The 25,089-nt window shown below is 37.5% G+C and overlaps 1 protein-coding gene and 1 non-coding gene across 2 annotated transcripts in view; one reads left to right on the top strand and one right to left on the bottom strand.

Moving 5' to 3' along the window:
- Positions 1-25,089, bottom strand: part of Il1rapl2 (interleukin 1 receptor accessory protein-like 2) — a 1,278,324-nt gene that overhangs the window by 543,870 nt on the left and 709,365 nt on the right. The window lies entirely within an intron of this gene.
- On the top strand, positions 1,795-1,901 carry Gm22057. Its single transcript, XR_003953242.1, has one exon. It is a non-coding gene; the product is annotated as a U6 spliceosomal RNA (small nuclear RNA).

Here is a 25,089-nt window from a genome sequence, read left to right as displayed (position 1 = left end):
ATTACACGTGTCAATAAAACATATGTATACATTGCCCATGGAGGCCAGATGAGTGCACAGAATCCCCTGGGACTGGAGTTAAAGAAGATTGTGAGCTGCCATATCGGTGCTGGAAATCAAACCTAGGCTTGGTACTATTACCCTCTTAGCTATTTCTGCAGCCCCTATACTGACTATTTATGTTTACTAAGTATTATACAACTTTTGAGATATGTATGCATAGTTTAATGTTTAAATGATTGGAATCTATATCAAAAATATGGCAAGAGTTTTCAAGGTCCTGTCTTCTAGCTTTTAAAATATATAATAATTTTTATCTATAATTATATTTTAAAAATTCTATGGCAATAATTTTTGCTCCTGTTTTACTGTAGTTAGTACCAATCACTTTACATTTCTTCTTTATTATTCAATCTATTTTCTGAGAATTCTAGTGAACATCATCCAATTCTCAAATTTTTCATTTTTAAAAAGTTTGGGACAGGCTTTCACTATGTATCTCAGGCTAGCATAGAATTTGTTATCTTCTTGCCATTACCAACCAAATGCTAGGATTTCAGGTGCAGAACAGAGATGTATATGTATTTCCAACTTTTATGAGAGCAGCAAAAGTATAAAGCTATTTCTAATGACAAAATAGACTGATGACAAATGCTAGTGAGGATGTGGAGAAAATGGAAACCCTGCACATCATTGATATGAATATAAAATGGTAAAGGTATTTTGGAAAATGATCTGACAGCTTTTTAAGATGTTCAACAGAGGTCTACAATATGAAACAATATATCTACACCTGCACATAGATTCAAATTCAATGAAATGAAAATATGTTTGCATAAAAATTGTATAATGATATTTACAGTTATATAATTTTTTTTTTTTTTGGTTTTTCGAGACAGGGTTTCTCTGTATAGCCCTGGCTGTCCTGGAACTCACTCTGTAGACCAGGCTGGCCTCGAACTCAGAAATCCGCCTGCCTCTCTCTCCCAAGTGCTGGGATTAAAGGCATGCGCTACCACACCTGGCACAGTAATATAATTTATGATAACCAAAAAGGGAAAATATAAAAGTTCATCCAATATTGAATGCAACAATTACACACACACACACACACACACACACACACACACACACACACACACGTGTGTGTGTGTGTGTGTGTGTGTATACATACATATATATATATATATATATATATATATATATATATATATACACATATATGGCAATAACAATGTAGTACTAATATATGCTACATAATCATGAGACATTATGCCAAAGTAAATTTTAGACAATATAGAGCCTATTTTCAACTTCCCCAGTGAAAACTACACCATTAGTTATAAAACATCAAATGATCACCCCTAAGCACACATATATTTTGTAGTCATATTATGCAGACTGTACTTAGAAATATATGTATATAAATATACACATATGTATATAACAACAATTGAAAAAGAACCCATGAATTTGAAAGATATTAAGGAAAGATTTTTGGAATCAAAGAAATGTTTATATGTACATACATAAACACACACACACACAAACACAAACACAAACACACACAACTGGTTCCACTACTTGCTTGCATTAAAGATCCTGTTTGGACTCTCAGTTTTTATTTTTTCATCTTCAATCAAGAAAAGAACAGAACAATACACAAAACTTGCTTTAAATAGAAAGTATAATCCAAAAAGAAGATTTCTCTAGGTATGTTGGTAGAAAAGATGAGACAGGAATGAACATAGGTATACTAAATAATAAAAGAACCATTGCAAAAGAGGAGGTGGGGTGCTTGCTTCGGCAGCACATATACTAAAATTGGAACGATACAGAGAAGATTAGCATGGCCCCTGTGCAAGGATGACACACAAATTCGTGAAGCATTCCATATTTTTTAAGAAAACTTCCCAAATCTAAAGATAGAGATGCCCATGAACATACAAGAAGCCTACAGAACTCCAAATAGACTGGATCAGAAAAGAAATTCCTCCCGACACATAATAATCAGAACAACAAATGCACTAAATAAAGATAGAATACTAAAAGCAGTAAGGGAAAAAGGTCAAGTAACATATAAAGGCAAGCCTATCAGAATTACACCAGATTTTTCACCAGAGACTATGAAAGCCAGAAGAGCCTGGACAGATGTTATACAGACACTAAGAGAACACAAATTCCAGCCCAGGCTACTATACCCAGCCAAACTCTCAATTACCATAGATGGAGAAACCAAAGTATTCCACGACAAAACAAAATTCACCCATTATCTCTCCACAAATCCAGCCCTTCAAAGGATAATAACAGAAAAAAAAAAAAAACAATACAAGGACGGGAACCACACCCTAGAAAAAACAAGAAGGTAATCCCTCAACAAACCTAAAAGAAGACAGCCACAAGAACAGAATGCCAACTTTAACAACAAAAATAACAGGAAGCAACAATTACTTTTCCTTAATATCTCTTAATATCAATGGACCCAACTCCCCAATAAAAAGACATAGACTAAAAAACTGGCTACACAAACAAGACCCAACATTTTGCTGCTTACAGGAAACTCATCTCCGAGAAAAAAATAGACACTACCTCAGAATGAAAGGCTGGAAAACAATTTTCCAAGCAAATAGTATGAAGAAATAAGCTGGAGTAGCCATTCTAATATCTAACAAAATCGACTTCCAACCCAAAATAATCAAAAAAGACAAGGAGGGGCACTTCATACTCATCAAAGGTAAAATCCTCCAAGAGGAATTCTCAATTCTGAATATCTATGCTCCAAATACAAGGGCAGCCACATTCATTAAAGAAACTTTAGTAAAGCTCAAAGCAAACATTGCAATTCACACAATAATAGTGGGAGACTTCAACACACCACTTTCACCAATGGACAGATCATGGAAACAGAAACTAAACAGGGACACAGTGAAACTAACAGCAGTGATGAAACAAATGGACTTAACAGATATCTACAGAACAATTTATCCTAAAACAAAAGGATATACCTTCTTCTCAGCACCCCATGGAACCTTCTCCAAAATTGACCACATAATTGGTCACAAAACAAGCCTCAACATATACAAAAATATTGAAATTGTCCCATGCATCCTATCAGATAACCATGGAGTAAGGCTGATCTTCAATAACAAAATAAATAATAGAAAGCCAACATTCACGTGGAAACTGAACAACACTCTTCTCAATGATAACTTGGTCAAGGAAGGAATAAAGAAATAAATTAAGGACTTTTTGGAGTTTAATGAAAATGAAGCCACAACATACCCAAACTTATGGGACACAATGAAAACATTTCTAAGAGAAAAACCCATAGCTCTGAGTGCCTCCAAAAAGAAACTAGAAAGCGCACACATTAGCAGCTTGACAACACACCTAAAAGCTCTAGAACAAAAGGAAGCAAATTCACCCAAGAGGAGTAGAAGGCATGAAATAATCAAACTCAGGGATGAAATCAACCAAGTGGAAACAAGAAGAACTACTCAAAGAATCAACCAATCAAGGAGCTGGTTCTTTGAGAAAATCAACAAGATAGATAAACCCTTAGCCAGACACACTAGAGGGCACAGGGACAGCATCCTAATTAACAAAATCAGAAATGAAAAGGGAGACATAACAACAGATCCTGAAGAAATCCAAAACACCATCAGATCCTTCTACAAAAGGCTATAGTCAACAAAACTGGAAAACCTGGATGAAATGGACAAGTTTCTAGACAGATACCAGGTACCAAAGCTAAATCAAGATCAGGTTAATGATCTAAACAGTCCTATATACCCTAAAGAAATAGAAGCAGTCATTAATAGTCTCCCAACCAAAAAAAGCCCAGGACCAGATGGGTTTAGTGCAGAGTTCTATCAGACCTTCAAAGAAGACCTAATTCCAGTTCTTCACAAACTATTCCACAAAATAGAAACAGAAGGTACTCTACCCAACTCATTCTATGAAGCCACAATTACTCTGATACCTAAACCACAAAAAGACCCCACAAAGATAGAGAACTTCAGACCAATATCCCTTATGAAAATCGATGCAAAAATCCTCAATAAAGTTCTTGTTAACAGAATCCAAGAACACATCAAAACAATCATCCATCCTGACCAAGTAGGTTTCATTCCAGGGATGTAGGGATGGTTCAATATATGGAAATCCATCAACGTTAATCCAGTATATAAACAAACTCAAAGACAAAAACCACATGATCATCTCCTTAGATGCTGAGGAAGCATTTGAGAAAATCCAACACCCATTCATGATAAAAGTCTTGGAAAGATCAGGAATTCAAGGCCCATACCTAAACATGATAAAAGCAATCTACAGCAAACCAGTAGCCAACATCAAAGTAAATGGGGAGAAGCCGGAAGCAATCCCACTAAAATCAGGGACTAGACAAGGCTGTCCACTCTCGCCCTACCTATTCAACATTGTACTTGAAGTCCTAGCCAGAGCAATTAGACAACAAAATGAGATCATGGGGATACAAATTGGAAAGGAAGAAGTCAAAATATCACTTTTTGCAGATGATATGATAGTATATATAAGTGACCCTAAAAATTCCACCAGAGAACTCCTAAGCCTGATAAACGCTTCAATGAAGTAGCTGGATATAAAATTAACTCAAACAAGTCAATGACCTTTCTGTACACAAAGAATAAACAGGCTGAGAAAGAAATTAGGGAAACAACACCCTTCTCAATAGTCACACATAATATAAAATACCTTGGCGTGACTCTAACTAAGGAAGTGAAAGATCTGTATGATAAGAACTTCAAGTCTCTGAAGAAAGAAATTAAAGAAGATCTCAGAAGATTGAAAGATCTCCCATGCTCATGGATTGGCAGGATCAATATATTAAAAATGGCTATCTTGCCAAAAGCAATCTACAAATTCAATGAAATCCCCATCAAAATTCCAACTCAATTCTTCAACAAATTAGAAAGGGCAATCAGCAGATTCATCTGGAATAACAAAAAACATAGGATAGCAAAAACTTCTCAAGGATAAAGCTGTACTACAGAGCAATTGTGATAAAAACTGTATGGTATTGGTATAGTGACAGACAAGTAGACCAATGGAACAGAATTGAAGACCCAGAGATGAACCCACACACCTATGGTCACTTGATCTTTGACAAGGGAGATAAAACCATCCAGTGGAAAAAAGACAGCATTTTCAACAAATGGTGCTGGCACAACTGGTGGTTATCATGTAGAAGAATGCGAATTGATCCCTTTCTATCTCCTTGTAGTAAGGTCAAATCTAAGTGGATTAAGGAACTCCACATAAAACCAGAGACACTGAAACTTATAGAGGAGAAAGTAGGGAAAAGCCTCGAAGATATGGGTACAGGGGGATAATTCCTGAATAGAACAGCCATGGCTTGTGCTGTAAGATCCAGAATGGATAAATGGGACCTCATAAAATTGCAAAGCTTCTGCAAAGCAAAAGACACCGTCAATAAGACAAAAAGGCCACCAACAGATTGGGAAAGGATCTTTACCTATTCCAAATCGGATAGGGGACTAATATCCAAAATATATAAAGAACTCAAGAAGGTGGACTCCAGAAAATCAAATAACCCCATTAAAAATGGGGCTCACAGCTGAACAAAGAATTCTCACCTGAGGAATACCGAATGGCTGAGAAGCACCTGAAAAAATGTTCAACATCCTTAATCATCAGGGAAATGCAAATCAAAACAACCCTGAGATTCTACTTCACTCCAGTCAGAATGGCTAAGATCAAAAACTCAGGTGACAGCAGATGCTGGTGAGGATGTGGAGAAAGAGGAACAGCCCTCCATTGTTGGTGGGATTTCAAGCTTGTACAACCACTCTGGAAATCAGTCTGGTGGTTCCTTAGAAAATTGGACATAATACTACCAGAGGATCCAGCAATACCTCTCCTGGGCATATATCCAGAAGATGTCCCAACTGGTAAGAAGGACACATGCTCCACTATGTTCATAGCAGCCTTATTTATAATAGCCAGAAGCTGGAAAGAACCCAGATGCCCCTCAACAGAGGAATGGATACAGAAAATGTGGTACATTTACACAATGGAGTACTACTCAGCTATTAAAAAGAATGAATTTATGAAATTCCTAGGCAAATGGATGGATCTGGAGGGCATCATCCTGAGTGAGGTAAGCCAATTACAAAGGAACTTGCACAATATGTACTCACTGATATGTGGCTATTAGCCCAGAAACTTAGGATACCGAAGATATAAGATTCAATTTGCTAAAAGCATGAAATTCAAGAAGAACGAAGACTAAAGTGTGGACACTTTGCCCCTTCTTAGAAATGGGAACAAAACACCCATGGAAGGAGTTACTGAGACAAAATTTGGAGCTGTGACGAATGGATGGACCATCTAGTGATTGCCATATGTAGGGATCCATCCCATAATCAGCTTCCAAACGCTGACACCATTGCATACACTAGCAAGATTTTGCTGAAAGGACCCAGATATAGCTCTCTCTTGTGAGACTATGTCAGGGCCTAGCAAACACAGAAGTGGATGCTCACAGTCAGCTATTGGATGGATCACACGGCCCCCAATGGAGGAGTTAGAGAAATTACCCAAGGAGCTAAAGGGAACTGCAACCCTATAGGTGGAACAACAATATGAACTAACCAGTACCCCAGAGCTCTTGTCTCTAGCTGCATATGTATCAAAAGATGGCCTAGTTGGCCATCACTGCAAAGAGAGGCCCATTGGACTTGCAAACTTTATATGCCCCAGTACAGGGGAACCCCAGGGCCAAAAAGGGGGAGTGGTTGGGTAGGGGATTGGGGGGGTGGGTATGGGGAACTTTTGGGATAGCATTGAAAATGTAAATGAGGAAAATACCTAATTAAAAAAAAGAGGAAGTGGGAAGCCAATAACACCATTTCAGACTTCTGATACCCTGATCAAAGACAGCATGTTGTGCATGGATAATGCCTCCACAGTGGTCATAATTAATGAAATGAAAATTCAAATGTCAGGTGTAGGATGCTTCCTTCTAAGTTTTTGTTAGGAAAGACTCACAGTAACCACCTAAAACAATACAAGCTCCTTCCATTCTTATTTGTTAACTTCCCGAATTAGATATAAGATCTTATACTGAAGATATCATATATCTTGGTTGCAAGATACAGAAAAGTTATTCTACAAGTGATCTGGAAACTTCCTTTTGGATGGCTACCATTCATAGTGCTGGAATGTGCCATGGAAGTTACTGGTAGAGAAAAGTCATCAATGGTCTTACCCAGATGTTAACAGTAAAGATATAATACAAAACTTTCTGATAAAGTATTCTCCCTGATATAATATTGGTATGACTGTTGTATGGGTAACCAATGGCTTTCTGTTATATGTGAAGCTTATTTCACAGGATAAATTCATGGGTGGTACTGTAAACCTAGTCAGAATCCCATATGTGATTTCCTAGTTATTGTTTTATTCTATGAGGTGACATCATGACTAAGGCAAATGGTTCTTGTTTTGCTTTGTTTTGTTTTGTTTTGTTTTGTTTTGTTTTGTTTTGTTTTGCTTTGCTTTGCTTTGCTTTGCTTTGCTTTGCTTTGCTTTGCTTTGCTTTGCTTTGCTTTGCTTTGCTTTGTTTTGTTTTGTTTTGTTTTTCAAGGCAGGGTTTCTCTGTGTAGCCCTGGCTATCCTGGAACTCACTCTGTAGACCAGGCTGGCCTCGAACTCAGAAATTTGTCTGCCTCTGCCTCCCAAGTGCTGGGATTAAAGGCGTGTGTCAACTAAGGCAAATTTAAAGGAAAGCATTTTATTGTGGAGATTGCTTACAGTTTCAGGAGTTTAGTTCATGATTATCATGGTAAAGAGTATAGTGGTATTGTAGCAGTTGCAAAGAACTGAAAAGATATCAGCAAGTTACAGAGAGAGAGAGAGAGAGAGAGAGAGAGAGAGAGAGAGAGAGAGAGAGAGAGAGAGAGAGAGAGAGAGATAGAACCTGGGTCATATTGGGCTTTTGAAACCATAAAGCCCACCACTCTAATCATACACTTCCTACAACAAGCCCTTGGCTAATCCAACAAAGAACCTTCCCCTTAAATCTTTCTCAAACAGTTCCACTAATTGGAGACCAAGAAGTCAAACACATGAGCCTATGGGAGACTTTCTTATTCAAACCACCACAGCTGGGTTTGCCAACTAGATACATTGTCAAATTGCCTTCTTAATGTCTATGTTTACATCCATAAACAAGTGCTGCTCACAACCTTGGTCAGAAGAACTTCTTTTTGCATGTGTAGCACTTTATATAGAGACTCATAACCAGTTGAGGATCAAGGAATAATTGACTTCAAGTTCTCAGCCTAAATTAATATTTATATCCTATTCCCCCACCACAGTTCACATATTATGGATGAGAGATCAGAAAAAATCTTAAAGTTCAAGAACAGGGAGGATTCATTGAAGTGCTACCTCCTGGATGTGGATAGCATGACCACTGTATTTATAAACTCACCTGAGCTGTGGTTACCTTCGCAAGCATGCAAACCAACAAACCTGTTGCTATTTATGAGGCAAGGAAGGGGCACTCATTAGATCCCAACCTTCACTGAAGGACTATGGGTAGTTGATTGTTGTGGTAGGGAGAGAGAATTGTATTCTTTAATGTCGACTAAACTGCCTTTTATCCAGGTAAATAACCCTCACACACATGATCATGCAATCAAACCTAAGGGAAGCACCCTCTCAGTGGCTAACGGGAGAGGGAATGGGGTAAAGAACTCTGAGAGGGGATATTAGGATGGGGGGGGGGTCAGCATTTGGGATGTAAATAAATAAAATAATTGTAAAATATATCTTTAGGCCACGGTGGTCCAATAGGATGCATGGTATTATTTGAATCTTCTTGTATCTGTTGAGGGTTGTTTTGTGACCAATTATATGGTTGATTTTGGAGAAGGTACCATGAGGTGCTGAGAAAAAGGTATATTCTTTTCTTTTATGGAGATATGTTCTGTAGATATCTGATAAATCCATTTGGTTTATAACCTCTCTTAGTTTCACTGTGTCTCTGTTTAGTTTCTGTTTCAATGACCTGTCCATTGGTGAGAGTGGGGTGTTAAAATCCTCCACTATTATAGTGTGGGTTTCAATGTGAGTTTTGGGATTTAGTAAAGTTTCTTTTATTAATTTAGATGCTCTTGCATTTCAGGCATATATGTTCTGAATTGCGACTTTCTCTTGGTGAATTTTCCCCTTGATGTATATGAAGTGTCCTTCGTCATCACACTTGATAACTTTTGGTTGAAATTCTATTTTATTGGATAGTATGATGGCAACTCCTGCTTTTTTTCTTGGACCATTTTCTTGGAAGACCTTTTTCCATCCTTTTACTCTGAGATAGTGACTATCTTTGTTGTTGAGGTGTGTTTCTAGTATGCAGCAAAGTGCTGTATCTTGTTTGTGGATCCAGTCTGTTTGATTATGTCTTTTTATAGGTGAGTTGAGTCCATCAATATTGAGAGATATTAAAGAGAGATGACTGTTGTTCGTGATAAGTTTGTTTTTGTAGGTGGCTTTATGTGCTTGTGGCTTTCTGCTTTTTTACTTTGTTGTGAGATGTTTAATATTTTGTCCTTTTTTTGGTGCAGGCATCTTCCTTGTGCTGGAGTTTTCCTTCCAGGATCCTCTGTAAGGCTGAGTTGGTAGATAGATAGTGTTTGAATTTGGTTTTGTCCTGGAATATTTTGGTATCTCCATCTATGTCGATTCAATAGTATAGTATAGTAGCCTGGGCTGGCATTTCTGTTCTCTTAAAGTCTGCATGACCTCTGAACAGGCTCTTCTGGCTTTCATTGCCCCTGTTGAGAAATCTGGTGTAATTCTGATAGGTCTACCTTTGTATGTTACTTGGCCTTTTCCCCTTGCAACTTTTTTTTTTTAATATTATTAGGTATTTATTTCATTTACATTTCCAATGCTATCCCAAAAGTCCCCCATATCTCCCACATCCACTCCACCACCCACCCACTCCCACTTCTTGGCCCTGGCATTCCCCTTTACTGAGGCATATAAAGTTTGCACGACCAATGGGCCTCTCTTTCCACTGATGGCCAACTAGGCCATCTTCGGATACACATGCAGCTAGAGACATGAGCTCTGGGGGAGGGGGTTTACTGGTTAGTTCATATTGTTGTTCCACCTATAGGGTTGCAGATCCCTTTAGCTCCTTGGGTACTTTCTCTAGCTCCTCCATTGGGGGCCCTGTGATCCATCTAATAGCTGACTGTGAGCATCCACTTCTGTGTTTGCTAGGCCCAGACATAGTTTCACAAGAGACAGCTATATCAGGGTCCTTTCAGCAAAATCTTGCTAGTGTATGCAATGGTGTCAGCATTTGAAGGCTGATTATGGGATGGATTCCCAGATATGGCAGTCTCTAGATAGTCCATCCTTTCATCTCAGCTCCAAACTTTGTCTCTGTAACTCCTTTCATGGGTGTTTTGTTCCCAATTCTAAGAAGGGGCAAAGTATCCAAACTTTGGTCTTCGTTCTTCTTGAGTTTCATGTATTTTGCAAATTGTATCTTATCTTGGGTATTCTAAGATTCTGGGCTAATATCCACTTATCAGTGAGTACATATCATGTGAGTTCTTTTGTAATTGTGTTACCTCACTCAGGATGATGCCCTCCAGGTCCATCTAATTTGCCTAGGAATTTCATAAATTCATTGTTTTAAATAGCTGAGTAGTACTCCATTGTGTAAATGTACCACATTTTCTGTATCCATTCCTCTGTTGAGGGGCATCTGGGTTCTTTCCAGCTTCTGGCTATTATAAATAAGGCTGCTATGAACATAGTGGAGCTTGTGTCCTTCTTACGAGTTGGAATATCTTCTGGATATACGCCCAAAAGAGGTATTGCTGGATCCTCTGGTAGTATTATGTCCAATTTTCTGAGGAACCGCCAGACTGATTTCCAGAGTGGTTGTACAAGCTTGTAATCCTACCAACAATGGAGGAGTGTTCCTCTTTCTCCACATCCTCGCCAGCCTCTGCTGTCACCTGAATTTTTGATCTTAGCCATTCTGACTGGTGTGAGGTGGAATCTCAGGGTTGTTTTGATTTGCATTTCCCTGATGATTAAGGATGTTAAACATTTTTTTTTTAGGTGCTTCTCAGCCATTCGGTATTCCTCAGGTGAGAATTCTTTGTTCAGCTCTGAGCCCCATCTTAATGGGGTTATTCGATTTTCTGTAGTCTACCTTCTTGAGTTCTTTATATATATATATATTGGATATTAGTCCCCTATCTGATTTAGGATAGGTAAAGTTCCTTTCTCAATCTGTTGGTGGTCTTTTTGTCTTATTGACAGTGTCTTTTGCCTTACAGACACTTTGCAATTTTATGAGGTCCCATTTGTTGATTATTTCGATCTTACAGCACAAGCCAATGCTGTTCTATTCAGGAATTTTTAGCCTATGCCCATATCTTCGAGGCTTTTCCCCACTTTCTCCTCTATAAGTTTCAGTGTCTCTGGTTTTATGTGAAGTTCCTTAATCCACTTAGATTTGACCTTAGTACAAGGCGATAGGAATGGATCAATTTGCATTTTTCTACATGATAACTGCCAGTTGTGCCAGCACCATTTGTTGAAAATGCTGTGTTTTTTTCCACTGGATGGTTTAACTCCCTTGTCAAAGATCAAGTGACCATAGGTGTGTGGGTTTGTTTCTGGGTCTTCAATTCCATTGGTCTACTTGTCTGTCACTATACCAGTATCATGCAGTTTTTATCACAATTGCTCTGTAGTACAGCTTAAGTCAGGCATGGTGATTCCACCAGAGGTTCTTTTGTCCTTGAGAAGAGTTTTTGCTATCCTAGGTTTTTTGTTATTCCAGATGAATTTGGAGATTGCCCTTTCCAATTTGTTGAAGAATTGAGTTGGAATTTTGATGGGTATTGTATTGAATTTGTAGATTGCTTTTGGCAAGGTAGCCATTTTAAAATTATTTTATTTATTTACATCCCAAATATTGACCCCCCATCCTAATATCCCTTCTCAGAGTTCTTTACCCCATTCCCTCTCCCATACCTTAACATAATAAAAGCAATACATAGCAAACTAAATGGAGAGAAACTCAAAGCAATCCCACTAAAATCAGGGAGTAGACCAGGCTGCCCACTTTCTCCCTACCTATTCAACATTGTACTTGAAGTCCTAGCCAGAGCAATTCGACAACAAAAAGGAGATCAAGGGGATACAAATTGGAAAGGAAGAAGTCAAAATATCACTTTTTGCAGATGATATGGTAGTATATATAAGTGACCCTAAAAATTCCACCAGAGAACTCCTAAACCTGATAAACAGCTTTGGTGAAGTAGCTGGATATAAAATTAACTCAAACAAGTCAATGGCCTTTCTCTACACAAAGAATAAACAGGCTGAGAAAGAAATTAGGGAAACAACACCTTTCTCAATAGTCACAAATAATATAAAATACCTTGGTGTGACTCTAACTAAGGAAGTGAAAGATCTGTATGGTAAGGACTTCAAGTTTCTAAAGAAATAAATTGAAGAAGATCTCAGAAGATTGAAAGATCTCCCATGCTCATGGATTTGCAGGATCAATATAGTAAAAATGGCTGTCTTGCCAAAAGCAATCTACAGTTTCAATGCAATCCCCTTGCAACTTTTAATTTTTTTCTCTGTGCATTTACTGCTTTGATAATTATGCGATGAGAAGGTTTTCTTTACTGTTTTATTTGGTGTTCTACATGCTTCTGGTACCTTTATGTCTGTTTCTTTATTTAGGTTGGGAAATTTTTCTTCTATGATTTGTTGAAGACATTTTCATGTCCTTTGAGCTGGGAATATTCGTTCTCCTCTATTCCAATAAATATGGAGCTATACTACTCTTGGGAATATACTCAAAAGATGCCCCATGATGCCACAGGGGCACCTGTTCCACTATGTTCATAGCAGCCTTATCTGTGATAGCCAGAAGCTGGAAACAAACTAGGTGTCCCACAACAAAAGAATGCATACAGAAAATGTGGTTCATTTATACAATGGAATATTACTCAGCTATTAAGAATGAGGACAACCTGACCTTTGCAGGTAAATGGATAGAACTAGAAAATATCATCCTGAGTGAGTTAACTCAGACCTAAAAGGACATGCACAGTATATACTCACTAATAAGTGGATATTAGTCAAAAAAGAAAAAGAAAAAAGAAAAAACCCACATGGAATAAACAAGATACAGTCCACAGAATTCAAAAGACTCAACAAGCTGAAGTGCCCAAATGAAGATTCCTCAGTCCCACTTGGGAGAGAAAAGAAAGCAATCACAAGTGGGGGGGGGGGAGAGGGAGGGGGGACTAGGGAGGAATTGTGGACAGGGTAGGAGGGCAGTGTGGGTGTAGAGAGGAACCTGATCTGATATTGGATGAGAGAAAAGGACAGAACCCTGAGGGCCAGCATAAAGAATGTACGCAGGTAACCTTAGGAAATAGGAGGTTTGGGAGACCCCCCAAAATGCACCAGAGACTGGGAGGTGAGACTACCATGACTCATAGGAGGGACCTTTGATAAAATGCCAACAGTATAGAGAGGGAAATTATAGAGTCTACCTCCAGCAGGAAGACATGACATCAAGTGAAAGATGGGGTTGCTATCCCACAGTCACACCTCTGACCCATTATTGTTTCTATCTGAAAGAATTACAAGGATGGAAATGGAGAGGAGCCTTAGGAATAGAAGGTCCAGTGGCAGGCCCAAAGTGGAATACAGCTCAAGGGCCAAGTCCCAAGCTCTCACACTATTACTGAGGCTATGTAATGCTCACAAAAAAGGGACCCAACAAGCAGCTTAAATAGTAAGATACAGTTATTTGCACCCAACCAATGGACAGAAGCAAGTGACCCCTGTTATTGAATTAGAGAAGGCTGAAAGAAGCTGAGGAGCAGGGTGATTCTGTAGCAGGACCAGCAGTCTTAATTAATCAAAAATATTATATATATAATATAATATATTATATATATATATATATATATATATATATATATATATATATATATACTTCAAATTGTGAATTAATAGATAATATTTAAAGGAGAGCAGGAAGACTATTCTCACACTTCTGATCAACAGAAACTAACTGTACAATAATAATTAACTGCCTTAAAAAGCCATTAAATTTGCAGTAATGTACTATGTAGCAATAGAAAAGTAATACAAATATAAATTAAGAAACTGTGACTAAACAATATAGTATGTCTCTAGGCAATATTCCATAGCAGATGTGTCTTTCAAGGGTTATGATTGCAGATGATATTAGATCTGTGAGTAAATCTTTGATTATTCTTTAGTTTTAATCTATATTGAAGGAGGAAATTATTTATAAATCACATAGGTAGAACAGGTTTAATAAACTCAGAGGATTTATTTGTACTCAAACTGCTATTAATTAAGCATGTGTAGTTGTCCTTTAGGCAGCAATTTTTACTGTTTTTCCCCTATTCCATTTTGTGAAATGGTCATTAAGAGTTTGAAATTTATTGTAGCTTTCAAGTCAGAAACACGTATTGACTCAGCAATTGTATATATTGGACATCCCTTGTAGCAACCATAATTTGTGCATAAAATGTACATTAAAATTCTCAATAGAGGGGAAGTGCTTGCAGACAGGAGCCTGATATAGCTGTCTCCTGAGAGGCTCTGCCAGTACCTGCCCAATACAGAGGCGAATGCTTATAGCCAACCATTGGACTGAGCACGGGGTCCCCGATAGAAGAGTTGGAAAAGGGACTGAAGGAGCTGAGGAGCTTTGCAGCCCCATGGGGGGAGCAACAGTGTCAACTGATCAGACCCCTCATAGCTCCCAGGGACTGGACCAGCAACCAAAGAGTACACATGGAGGGACCCATGGCTCTAGCCTCATATTTGGTAGAGGATGGCTTTGTTGGACGTCAGTGGGAGGAGAGGTGATTGGGCCTGAGGGTGATCGATGCCCCAGTGTAGGGGAAAGCCAGAACAGAAAGACTGGAGTGAGTCGGTGGGTGTGGGAGTACCCTCATTGAGGCAGGGGGAGGGAGGGTGCAATAGGGTTTCTGAAGGGGAGACCTGGGATGGGGGAAACATTTGAAATGTAAATAAAGAAAATATCCAAGAAAAAAAAAGAAAAAAATCTCAATAGAAATATCAGTATCCTCAAATTTTATGATCATATCAATTTCTTCTTTTCTTTCCCTATGGTTCTACCAGAACATCTTGCTCTAGAAACTCACTCTCATGGATCACTGGTAGATATGAGGTGTCAATCCAATCTACTAATTCATCAAAGAAGTATTTAGAGAATGACCTACCACATACCAAAAGCAGTCAACTCTCTGTGGAATACAGCCAGCTTTACAAGTAAGTGGTGTTTATATTTGCACAGGGTTCTAAATGTAGAATGACCACCCTGGACTTGATTTAATGCTCTATTTTTGCTGTATTAAAATCCCTTGTCATTTTTGAACAGAGATTCACATTCGCATTTTGCACTGGGGCCCTGCCAATTGTGTAGCTGACCCTGCTCAGGATATATAATGCAAATGGAAATATAGCTGGACTAAATATCTAATAGTATCTGAAGAAGATATAGGGGGATAAAGTGGGAAGGAGAACTAGGATTATATATAATCACATTGCATTATATACATGTATGAAAATTTGAAAACTAAAGAAATGTTCTATAAAAAGACAATGGTATATCTACATGCTGGTCTTGGTTTTGTCACAAAAGGATTCTGTGGTCATTGCCAAGACTATGTCCTGTCTCTAAGCCTCAAATATTTCTGTAAACTAAAAGAATATGGTACAAAACCTGCTAATGAGAATCACTGAGGATTCATGCTATGAATACAAAGTACAAATTCTCCCAGAGAAAACTGTTATCATTCCTATGAGCTTATCTGTAGTCTAGTACTCTCAATACTTCCTTACACTCTCATCCTGATGTAGCATTCCTAACTTACACTCATAGTAGAGGTCATACTTAAAGCAATATAGAAAGAAATAGCACATGAGCTAGACTGTTAGGAATGTGCAGTAATTCCCATGCATGGAGGGATAGAAAAGTACCCAGATACAGATGATGGTTATATGTAAAGCCAACGATAGTGCACAAGTGTGAATCTGGGTCCACGAGACTGGGTTCAAATCAAGCTAAGCACCAACTGCATTGAATAAAGACGTCTAGTTCTTTTCTCGCTCTGTATGAAGTTCACAAACCCTGTTCTACTCACACACTCAAATCCTCTTATTCATAAATACACATACTCTGAAGTTTACTCTCAGAGAAAGCTCTTCAGAATATCTTTCTCACATGCACTTTACAGGTGTGTTGGGGGCAGGGGAAGGTCAGAGTAAATAGTCTCCACTCTTTGGACAAGATTGCCAGTGTCTTCTTACCTTCCTCTACTTTATTATAAATGTGCATTTGCTGAGCATGGGGGCATCTCATCTCCTCATTATCCCCAACTACCTTAATGAAACAACTACCAACTTTCAATTAGATTGAATTCATTGTTCTATTATGATAGTTACTTTGTGGGACTGAGGGACTGTTTGAAGTCTGAAACTCCAGCTCCATAGAAGGCCATGCCCTTTCTTTTGGCCTATTTGGACTCAACACTCAATTGAATAAACCCATACTCAGACAGAAAGATAGACACAAAGTCTCTCTCTCTTTCTCTCTCTCTCTCTCTCTCTCTCTCTCTCTCTCTCTCTCAATCTCTCTCAACCTCTCTCTCTCTCTCTCTCTCTCTCTCTCTCTCTCACACACACACACACACACACACACACACTCATATGCACCATTAAAAATAAATCTTCTAAAAATCTTCTAAAAAGAAAAAAGAAATTTACTTTTAGTCAAGGACTTAATAAAATGTACCTCTTGAAATAACTTCAAAAATATTCATAAAAGCATAAAAACCAAGGGTAATATCTCAGCTCACTTCAAAAAGTTTCATTCATATCACAACTGTTTAATCCAATTCCCTAACATCTGTCATTCAATACTAATGCTGCCCTATGTCTTCTAGCTCAAGACACTGTTAGCAAACTGTGACTAGGCTGCTAAACCCTTCATTTCTCCTCATATAGTAGCTATTTGCTATAACTGACTTGCTGCTTATATAACCAAACTTTACCATTATACGGATATACATATATGCATACATATGCAAATGTCCCCAGAGTTCAGTTATACTTTCATTTTTGAGACTATGCCATTCTGTTAGTCAGTGGAAAGATGAACTTTGCCTACCGTCCTGAAATTCTTTCCTGTGACTGCCTATTAAATTTGCCTGTTAAGGATTCTCTGAATGTATCAAAATTGGAGTCTTCTGTGTTTATGAGTGTGGGAGTAAGCATGGAGTTATTTCTGTTACACATGCGCGTCACTCATCATATAATGGCTTTACTGACATATTTTGGGATAGCAGTGTATGTTGTGTGGTGAAATAAAATCATCAAATAATAAACTGAACCAATTATGTTTGATTTGACTGATACATAAGTATTATAAAATAGAGTGAGGAATAAAAATCAGTATCAAGAAAGGGAGCATAAGAGGCACTGTTTTTCAATCTTCCATATTAATGGAATTTTTCAGAATCTTGCTTCTTTCAAGAATGCATTCTTATCGCCATGAGGTGAAAATTGCTATATCAATGCCAATAATTCCAAAGTTATGATGTTCCCACCCTTGAGCTCAATTTCCTAGAACCACTGCCTAATACTTCATACCACAGGAAATTTAAACTCCTGGCCTTGCAAATGCAGGCACAGACATTTAATACATCGGGTGTTTTACACTAGCTTGGATCATTTCATGCAATTCAACAAGGTATTCATTCTGTATGTGACCTAACTTTGGCATTGGAGAGAGGTAAGTTTACTGATTCTTACCCTGTTACTGATAACAGAATAAAGTGCAGGTCAACCTGGAGTCTTTGCCAGGTTCAAACCTAAACATCAGCCAACAAAGAAAGGACAGCTCCTGGAAAAGCTCCTCTGCTGAGCTGTGGGAAAGTTGCTACGGCAGCACAGTATCTAAGCTCCACAAAGTCCTTATTAAGTGTGACAGCAACAGCTGGAGCTGCTAGAAGTGGCAAGAGCAATGGAAGAAACAAAAGGCCAGTTAGGAAAAAGAGAATATGAAGAACCTAGCTCAATGTCTCAAATAATGAATCTCTGGGTCTCTGATATGCATGAAAATCATAGCAGCCTCAGTGTATGGGGTTTTGTATTGCACTGTGGGCAATAGCTCTAATTCCCCTTGTTTGCCTTAACACATCTTGTTACATTTTCCCTTACAAACATAAAATAGAATTGCACTTTGAAAACTAAATGCACCCTATGTTCAGCTTGATGGATAACAATGGTCTTTCTATGATAAGAAGAAATTTGTTTGCTCAATAAAAACTTTGAAAGTAGATATAAATCCTGAAAGTTAATGTGGAAGGCCTTCTATGTGTTTAGTTTCCCATGCAACAGCATGCTCTCTATGTTTAATCTCTTCTAGAATCTGTTTGAATTAACACATTTTCCAGCCTCCAACCTAAAATGAAATTTCCTATAGTATCTTCTGAGTGTTGGTTAAAGACCAATGCCTTCCTAATTGTTGCTTTCCTTCCACTTATTTTTATAGTACTAATAGCATCATGTAACCAGGCCCCTACTTTCACATAATTTAACATTGTCCTCTGTCATGAACCTCTTGAAGATCAGAGACACATTCCTTATAGTGGCTTAAGAGTACTCAGTACTGTTGGGCATGGTGGTGCATGCCTTTAATCCCAGCACTTGGAAGGCAGAGAGGAAGGCGAATTTCTGAGTTCGAGGCCAGCCTGGTCTACAGAGTGAGTTTCAGAACAACAAAAAAAAAAAACAAAACAAAACAACAACAACAAAAATAAGAGTACTCAGTACATAGTAAATTATAGCAATGAAAAGTGTGGTCTTTCAATCCTGAACTTAATACTGCCTGTATGACTAGAGGCAAAGCCATGTTACTTTATCATCCTTTTGCTTCCACATTTGTGAAATGAGAAAAAAAAGTATCATACCTACATAACTGAGCCATATCCTCTTATTTTATTTATAAGATATAAATTATGTTTTTGGTTTTGTTTTCTAGATCTCAGCCCCTCATAGTAAGATTGGGTTTTAACAACTGTGCACATAGGAACGTATTTTCGCTAATCAAATGAGGTCTTGCCACACTTCAGCTTTATAATGCAACAAGAAAAGACAGAAGAGCTGGAAAAGTAATTTCACATGATCTACATTATCCCTTTCACAAGCCTGAGAAACACAAAGTATCATGAAAACAGAGATGTGTTCCACATGAGCAAGAAAGAAGTGAGTCCACATGTCAGCTCGATTCCTAACACTAGCCCCAGCACACTGAACCACAATCTTGGATCACTTTCCTCTCTCTACATTCATTCCTAGCTCAAGCCCAAATTGACTCCAAAGGCTCCTGGTTCCTATGGATTTGGAATTCAATTCTGGTACTATGAATACAGACCCTAGGCCAATCTCCCTAAAAACACTAGCATCAAGCAGTCTCCAAAAGACAAATAAATGACCAATAGTATACGAAGAAGCATTCAATATCACCAATCTTTAATAAACTACCAATCCAAACTCCAATGAGGTTTCATCTTGTAGCTGTCAGAAAGGTGAATGTCAAATATTTGAAAGATCAGAAGTATTGGTTCAGAATGTAAGGGAAAGAAATCTCTTGCACACTGTTGGTTAAAATATAAGTTAGTGTGGTAATTATAGAAAAGAGTATGGATATTCCTTTAAAAAATGTGAAAATGGAGCTATCACATGAGCTATCACTTCTACTTCTTGGCTTATGTCCAAAGGAAATGAAATGAATATATCAAAAATATATCTACACATTTTTTGTTCACAACAGCTAAGATATGGAATCTATTGAGCTGTATATCTACATGGACAGTGGAATGTTATGCAGTAAAAAAAGATTGAAATCCTCTCATTTAAAACACCATGGTAAGCTGGAGGACTTCATGGCAAATATTTAATATTTTCACTTACATGTAGAATCTTAAAAAGTTGTGTTCAGACATAGAGTAGACCACTGCTTGATGGGAGCTAGAAAGTGGGTAATCAAAACAACAACAAGAACAAAAACAAATGGTAGAAAGTTTGAGATATGTGTAAAATATACATTCTCATGGTGTAAAGCATAGCTTTACTGTACACACAAAACACAGAAAACAGTTCTTAATTATGTAAGGTAATGACTACGTTGACTAGCTTGCAATTATAATTTGGCATGTTTTATTGCCAAATTATTAAATATTATTTCTGTATCTATGTAAACTTTATTTTTAACACACATGTCCACTTTCTGTTGATAATAATACAATACCACAGAGTGTTTGAATGGGAGAAACATGTATTTATTTTGGCTTATTGTTCTGTTCCAACGTCAAGGGACCACTTCTGGTGATGACAGTCTTGTTGGCAGCATACCAGGTTCATTCAGTGTATCATAACAAGACATGAAGAATATAGACCTACATATGTTTATATTTTTGTGTTCTCATCCTCTCAAAATGCCAGAATTCAATCATGCAGACCCTGCCCTAATAAATTTAACTCATCATAATAGCCCTCATAGTGTCACCTCTAAACACTGCATGTAGATTGGTTCTACACCATAGTGCTTCACAATCAGGATGTGTTTACCACATATATTTTAGGGGAAAGAATCAAATGATATGTAAAATATAATAATCTATGCTTCCATATCTCATGTAGATGTTACCTTGTGGGGAGCGGGTGTGGCGGCAGTCCCAAAGGCGCCAGGGACTGCAGCTAAGTCATATGACTTGTACCTGACTTCCTCATATAAGACACAAACATCTTGAGTGCTGCGCAGGTGTACCAGGATACAGGTGAATCCAGTTTGATGGAGATATGCCCCTGCTGCCCTGATTAGCTGAAGCTGCGTGCCTGGTGAGGGGGTGTGGCCTGCGGTGCGTGGATGAGAGAGAGTATAAAAGAGTGAGAGGCCCAGGGTTCGGGGGAGATATAAAAACAGGGGAGATATAAAAACAAGGGAGATATAAACAGGGGCGATATATAAACAGGGGAGATATAAACAAGGGAGATATATGGAGAAAAAAGAAACAGGACTGAATAAACGTGTGCAGAAGGATCCTGTTGCAGCGTCGTTCTTCCTGGCCAGTTGAGCGCGCGCAACATTACCTTGTATGCCCTATATTTCTATGTGCTAAAAATTATCCTTATTTCCATTTTACTTGTTTGCTCATTTATTTATTGGTTGTTTGAGAGTTTCACACATGCATATATTGGATTTAGATCAAATCTCCACCCCTTTTCTTCACTCCAAATTTCTACTATCCTCCTGTGCTATTTTCTGTCAATTTGACACAAGTCAGACTAATCTGAGAAGAGGAACCATCAGTTGAGGAATTGCTTCCATCAAATTCGTACATGGACATGCCTGTGGCAGGGTCATTTTCTTAATGAATGATATAGGCAATTCTGTCCACTGTGAGTGGTGCTACCATTCTGCATGTAGTCCTGAGTCATATAAGAAACATAGCTGATCAAACCATGAGGAGTAAAACAGTAAACACCATCCTTCCATACTTTCTGCTTCATTTTCTTCCTTTGGGTCCCTGCCTTGATCTCCTGTCCTGGCTTCCCACAATGATGGATTGTAACTTTTAAGATGATGTAAATGCTTTCCTTCCCACATTGGGTTAGATTAATGTTTTCTAATGTTTTGGAAGCAAACCAGTCTTGAAGGCATGACACACATTGCAGCAATGAACATAGATAAGCAAGTATCTCATTGTGGGTATAGAGTACATTGGGTATATGCACATGCATAGTAAAGCTGGAAAATGAGTTAAAACTTTTTTTTTTTTTTTTTTTTTTTTTTGGTAAACTCCACACTGATATCCATAGTGGCTATACCAGTACTTACTCTTGCCAGCAGTGAGTAAGAGTTCCCCCTCCCCAGATCCGTACCAGTATCAATTGTCATTTATTTTCTTTATAAGTTGACTTTGGATCTTAGTTATTCTGACTAGGGTACGGTAGAATTTCGAAGTAGTTTTAATTTGCATTTCGTGAATGTCTAAAAATGTTGAACATTAGAAAAAACTACTCAGCCATTCATATTGAGTCCTTTGAGAACTCTATTGTCAGTTCCATACTCAGTTTTGTTTTGCTTTTGTCAACTGGTGAGCTTACTGAAGTTATTCACAGGTATAGATATGAAGAGTTCCTTACAGGAGTATGGGTGACTAAAACTATCTTCATAACTAAAAAGAACATTATAGTCAGGGGATGATGCACAAAGACTGCCATACTCAGTTTGTAATCATGATTTTTTTAGTGCTAAATTTTTTGTGTTCTTTATATATTCTAGATAGAAATTCTTTTTTTGTTGTTGTTCTATATGTAGCTGATAAATACTTTTCCTTATTCTGTTGACTTTTTCATTCAAGTTATGGTGTCTTTCTCTGTACAGAAGATATTGGCAACTTAGTTGCTAAAAAAGGAAAGGTCAGTTTTCTGTGAAAGTGAAACCCTGATAAGTCAACCACATTTCAAGAATATTTGGGCAGCATACTTTGGCCTACAAAAGAGAAGAAAAGGATACAAAGTTGGGTGGGAATGGAAGGAATAGCTTTGAAAAGACTTGGCAGAGGGTGAACTCCAAAACTGAGTGTATGATATTTTCAAAGAACTAATGAAAAATAAAAATACAATAAAATTAAAAGAGAGAAAGATCCATTTGGGTTGTTCTCCATCATATACCCTCTGTTTTAAAAATAAAAACTTAACTTTACCTCTGAAAACAAAAATAATAGCAACCATTGCCTATTACTTTTAACTGGCCTAATAGTGTGTTAATGATACAAAAGTAAACATCTTAATCAGATTGGTAACATAATGGATCCTTCAGGTCGTGCATAGTTTATCTCTTGTGATTAATCCCTTATGAGGACAATACATTCTCAACTACAGATTCCAAACTAAGAACCCTTAAAAAAAACTCTACAAGCATTCTTCAGTCACTCTGAAATATTAGGATACATGAGTAAAAATTACAGTGCTTTGCATTAAAGTAAATAAGAAGTTATTGGGAATTTCAAGAGAAAATAGGTCAGAAACTCAGTAAGTAGAAATAAGTAAGTAGAAATACAGTTCAAATGGATAATCATAATCAGTATCGTTTCATACTTGCAATCCTCATCAAAACACCAATTTGAAATATTAATGACTATACTTTATAGAAGAATTCAATGCTGCTGATTAGACCACTAATAAATATTTATGTCCTGCTGTAAGGGGTTATTTCTTATTTTTACAGACCCAACAAAGAGTTATTTGAAAATAGTCAAAGTTCATGTTTTCCAATTCTGTTTCAAAGTGTTTTTGAACAAACAGCCTAGGTCTACCTTCAAAAATTAGTATGAGATAGAATGATAAGTGAAAATTGGATAGCAGGGTCAAATTAGTGGTGTAAAGTCAATAAGCTAATTACTACTGAGTCTAGAGGAGAGCCACTAATGATTGCTAATCTAGCTATTTCAATTTTGATTTTCTAGATATATGTTTGCCTCGGGGGGGGGGGAAGATTTTGCTTTGAATTACAGGTTAAAATTAACTGTGCACATCAGTGGTCCCCCACCTTAGTGTTTCTAGTGTGTTTAACACCAGTAGGCTCATGGGATACTTAACAGAAAAAGGTCAGTTTCTACATCAGGCTGGGCTTAATCTTGTATTTGAATGGTCTCTCCAGTCTATTCTCCTTGTGCTTCTCTTTAACCTTGCCTCCAAATAACAAGCTCAAATATTTGCATGTGATTAATCTGCTTCTGCTTCTAATGAATGCTTTCCTTCCATCACTGTTTCTTGATTTTGTCTTACTCTGGTGTTGTTTTAAAGGATAGATTCTTTGTATTGTGTGGTATCCAATTTATTTTCACTTTTTAAGGTAAAAAGCCCACATATTTAAATATTCCAATTTCACAGCTTTTCCCAGCCTAGATTGTTGAGCTGAATTTTTGGTCAATGTCTTTCTTACAACTACATAGTCTGCTTATGTTTGCTTCACATTTTTTTTTTCTTCTTGAAGCTAGATAACTAGTGAGTACAATCTTAGCCATCATTCATTTCATGCCTTATTTTCATTGATTAGCCAGCTGAATTTTCTATAATAGCCCATCACCAGCTTATTTATTTTTAATCACCTTGTTATTCTACAAACCTAATTTTCCCAGCCTTTGGTTCCATCTGTTTCTCAGCAGCCTCATCAAATAGCACACAGTCAAAAGGGAGTATGCAGCAGGAAAGAATCCGTGTCATCCATGGGATAGCAGAGGCATACAATGACCAAGGCATGATGTGTATGAGGCATCTTTTCTTTAGTTCTGAAACTATTTTAGAACTAGGCACTGATAATAATTGTCCAATACAGTGATTCTACTGATAAGGATATATATATATATATATATCCTTATCAGTATATATATATATCCTTATATATATAAGGTGAACAATAATCTAAATAGAAAAGTAAATTAGATTGTTTTTTAAAAAGGTACTCATAACCACAGGGAAAAAGAGGAGCAATCTTATACCTTATAAAGGTGATCAAATTATTATTATTATTATTATTATTATTATTATTAGTAGTAGTAGTAGTAGTAGTAGTAGTAGTGTAGTAATAGTAGTAGCAGCAGTGTGATAAAGAATTAACACCAGGCATGGTGGTGCACGCCTTTAATCCCAGCACTCGGGAGGCAGAGGCAGGCGGATTTCTGAGTTCGAGGTCAGCCTGGTCTACAGAGTGAGTTCCAGGACAGCCAGGGCTACACAGAGAAACCCTGTCTCGAAAACAAACAAACAAACAAAAAAAACCCAACAAACAAACAAACAAACAAAAAAGAATTAACACTGAGCCTTGAGTTTGCTAAACACATAGTAACACTTACATCCCCAGACAATATAATTTTAAAAATGCTTTTC

The sequence above is a fragment of the Mus musculus genome, chromosome X (assembly GCF_000001635.26).
Source record: "Mus musculus strain C57BL/6J chromosome X, GRCm38.p6 C57BL/6J".
NCBI classification, from domain to species: domain Eukaryota; kingdom Metazoa; phylum Chordata; class Mammalia; order Rodentia; family Muridae; genus Mus; species Mus musculus.
This window is presented reverse-complemented; position numbering and strand designations above follow the sequence as displayed.